This window comes from Microtus ochrogaster, linkage group LG1 (assembly GCF_000317375.1).
Source record: "Microtus ochrogaster isolate Prairie Vole_2 linkage group LG1, MicOch1.0, whole genome shotgun sequence".
Classification (NCBI taxonomy): Eukaryota; Metazoa; Chordata; class Mammalia; order Rodentia; family Cricetidae; genus Microtus; species Microtus ochrogaster.
In genome coordinates this window covers 47,820,620-47,824,839 of record NC_022027.1, presented here as the reverse complement: position 1 = coordinate 47,824,839, position 4,220 = coordinate 47,820,620, and positions in this window count along the sequence as shown.

Below are 4,220 nucleotides of genomic sequence, written 5' to 3'. Positions count from 1 at the left end.
CAACAACAAAAGAATTTTCTGTTAAACTAAAAATAATAGGAACCACTAGCAGGACTTTAGACACCCAGGCAAAATTCCAACAATTCTGTTCTGTTAAGCATGCTAAATGTGAAATAGAGTAATTATCACACAAAACATATTATTTAGTCAAATTAACTAATGTAATGCCTAGAATTGTTTTTAAAAATACACCAGCAAAAATGAAGAGACCAAAAAAAAAAAAAAAAGAGAGAGAGAGAGAGACCAGTCCTAATGGAGAATTTAAATAGGAATGGCCTATAAAGGGCAGGGATGGGCTGGAGTGGGGAGGAGTGTCTGCCTCGCCTGTGAGTGGTCCCTGGGTTTGAGCGTAAGGACTGTGGGATAAAAAGACTAGGAATAAAATAAGAATGGCAGCATGTAATAATTGTTGAAGGTGAGAAATATGTGCTTGTGGGTTCCTTATGCTGCTTTTTCACTCTTGGATTTGTGAAAATTCACACAAAAATTTAGAGAAAAGTATTATACTTGCTAAAACATTCTAAGAAGCCGCTAAAGCCACACATAGTGGCACGTGTTTGTAATTCCACTTTGGGGGAGGTAGGAAGATCTTGAGTTTTAGTTTGAGGCTATCCAGGGCTAGTGAGATATTATTATTATGATTACTATTACTGTTAATTATTTTTTTAAGAAAAAAAAAGAGCCAAGCTGGTTCAGGGGTTAAAGGCACTTGCAGCCAAGTCTGGTGAATTCAATTTCAATTTCAATCCCTAGGACCCACATGATAGAAGAGAATCAACTCCCAAAAGGTGTCCTCTGACCTCTGCATGTGTGCCCATAAACACACACACACACACACAAATATAATTTAAAGAAACATACCAACAAGCACCTTTTAAATCTTAGGAACAGGCTCAGTTATAATAATAGAATATGGCAGCATTTCTTCCAGAAGGAATTATGCCATATAATTCAAGGGTCCAGGCACTAAGGATGGTTTTAAAGTTTCAATGGAATCCATCTGATTGGGGATCAAGGCAGGAGAAGAATGTAAAGGGGGGGAGGGTAAAATGGAAAACACAATACTCTCAGAGATAGGTCATCACGTTTCTGCCTGTCTCAAACCCTTTTTCTGCACAGTGAAGCCAGCATTCCCTTGTCTAATGTACAAGGTCCTGGTTCTACACACAGTACTGCGATTTAAAATAAGGAGAAGAAAGAAAACATCAAATGAAAGAGAGTTTTTATCCCTGAAAGTTTTATTTAAACGAATTATTTTTTTTAACTACTTCTTTTGAAAATCTCTATGGAAGGGTGTAGGCAATATGGATTACATCTCTGGTAATTTGCTGCTCTTCAGTCTTGAGAACAGAGCTAATAAAAGCGTTTAAAAACTACATATGAAGTGTAGTAAATTCAAAAGCCCTTAGGACCTGAGAAATCAAGTAAATAAAAACATCTGCTCATCTATTAAATGAAGAGAAAAATACCCAAGAAGATTCCTTCTGCTATGGCACTTAGGACTCGCATTGTACAAATACAATTACAATGGAACTGTCTCCTTGTGGGGCATAGTTGAGTCTTAGGTTACTGTATTCAACTTTATCTCCCTTCCAGGCTGATATCTCCTGAGATGCTCTTTCCCTCCCTCCCTCCCTCCCTCCCTCCCTCCCTCTCTCCCTCCCTCTCTTTTCTTGTGGCATGGTCTGCCCTGGGTGCCCTTGAATTTGATGAGATTTCCCTGCATAACCCCATCTGATGTTTGCTCCTCAGTCTTCATTTTTGGGTCAGAGCCAACCAGAGGCTACTGTGGATCTTGTTGGTGTCACTTCAGTAGTTAGGATGCAGTGCTCTGCATAAAGTAACTGAACTGTTAAATAAAAGTGCGCCTGACTTAGTGGCTTACGAATTAAGCTACTTCCCTCAGAGTACTGTGGGTCTGCAGGGTGATAAGGACTAGGTGGAGAGGAGCAGGGCTCTGCTCCAGATCAAGGCTCTGCTCCAGAGCAAGGCTCTGCTCCAGAGCAAGGCTCTGCTCCAGATCAAGCACTCAGGATCCACCAAGAACCTCTCTACAGCCCCTTGGTGACCTGGTAAAGAAAGCTTAAAGATCTCTTAGGGAAGGAAAAACATTTCCTGAAGGCATCACTATCGTGTGGATTATAAGGAAAAAATTATTGAAATGGGATTGTCAAGGTTTTAAATGTCTCTAACAATAATGTGGTTGCTTTAGTAGCATAAGAAATAAGTCTAGCAGTATGTGTGTTGATTAATTATCTTTAAGTATGTCTGATTATAGTGTAAGTGACATTTGAGATGGCTACAATAGCTATAATATATACACTATGATTTTATTGTGGCAAAGCCTCAAGTATAGCCAGTATTCCTACTGCATACATTCACATTAAAAACAAATACAAAATTTGTTTATCTTGTTTATTTGGTCCTGTTTGCTAGAATAACATCTTCTGCCAGTTCATGCCCATCTGGGTAGTGGGGAAAGGAAGAAGGTAAATCCACACAGAGCTTCATTTGAGCTTAAAGACTCAGCCCCAGTTCTCCGGTTAATGGCAACGGAGGTAAAGAAATGTGGTTTAGCTTTGCCCCAGGGGGGGAAGGCAGAATGCTAGCAAACAGCAGAGTCTCTTCCACAGATAGAAGCATCCTAGTCATGCTTTGGATGTGGGAAGCTGCTTCACATCCAGCCAGGAGCTGGGGATCCTTGTCACTCCCCTTCAAGGCATGCCGCAGGGGTTTCTGGAAATCCACCTAGAATTTTTATGTGCCTATCTAGCATAGTTATTCTACTTTGGTATAAACTTGGGCAAGTTACCAATGGTTTCCACCACCTTCTGCCATTTTGTCTCTTTCAATTCTGAAAGAAATGGTCCCTCCACTCTGATACTCTCCAAGCTGTCAGAAGTTTACTGCCCCTTTCAGCAGTCACCAGCTCGTAGTGTTGCTTGCTTAAACGGGAAAGGCAATGGTGACGCGACAAAGATGATGGGCGCAAAGGATGTGCTGTGAAAGTGTTCTACACTGTTGGATTGGGATGCCCTCCTGTGGAGCTAGAGTTCAGGCACATCCAGAAAGTGCCATAGAGTGAGTTTTTATTTTTTCTTATTTCCCTTCTCAGGCGAGTAGGACAGTTGGGTATCTTCATCCTAAAAATAATAATGAACAGGACTGCTTTTCCTGTAGCAGCTGTCCTCAGGACTGTCCGTGAGTGTCTCCTTTAGTCATGCTGTCCCTGACAGGTCAGCAGGAAGAATATTCCATTTTGCTACAGGTCAGGCCATCTCATCGCAGAGAGCAGTGCATACTGCAGTTCGCTAGGGGAGAACGGGGGTGGAGGGACTGACTCAGCTACCCAGGTTCCCCACATGTGAAGATTACATAAGATGTTTCTAGTGCTGCTAGGTACCACTCCCTCTGTCGATCCAGCTAATAGAGGCTAATAGTAACCCTTCTGTTCCCTCCGTTCCAGTAATCAAATGGTGAGCCGTGAGTCTGAGCAGCAACAGTTTGCAGTCTTGGAAGGGAGGCAGTTGAGGACCAAAATAGCTTTCAGTGACAAGCTCAACGTCAACGCACTCAGCTGAATCCAGGCTCAGCGGCAGCAGTATCTCTAGGGAGCCGTAGTAATGAAGACAGGTCAGTTCAAAACATGCTAGTTGAGACAGGAGTGCCATCAAACTGCGCCTTTTCTCCTGGCAAGAAGAACGTGCCTGGTGCTTAATAACAAAAAGGAAAAATGATGAAGTCTCAGCACTCCCAGTTGAGCTAGCATTGTTGAGTAAACTGGGGTTACTCCGGTGACTTCTGCTTTTCTAGTTTCTTCTTCCTGTGGCAAAGCTTGTCATTGTAGTAGAAAGTTGTTAAATGGTCACATGAGCACTCACTGGAATAGACTGTTCTTAATTCTACCAGACAACTAATTAGAACCAGAGTGATAGAAGGAAATGTGGGAGGGAGTTAGGGAGACTGGCAGGGCTGGTGGATTCCTAGTCTAACCTTAGCCCAGATATGCCAGGAACTGTAGATTTCAAATGCGGCTGCACCCTCTGATGGTAAAGAGCACTGAGAAGAGAGGAAATACTGTTTTGAAAAGCTAATCAGATGGAGTCTATTTGCTGAATTATTTATAATCTCTAGCAGTGTCACATTTCAATCAATGTGTGATATACACAGGCTGGCTGAACACTGACTGTGTCAGAGGTACACATAACAAAAAGATGATT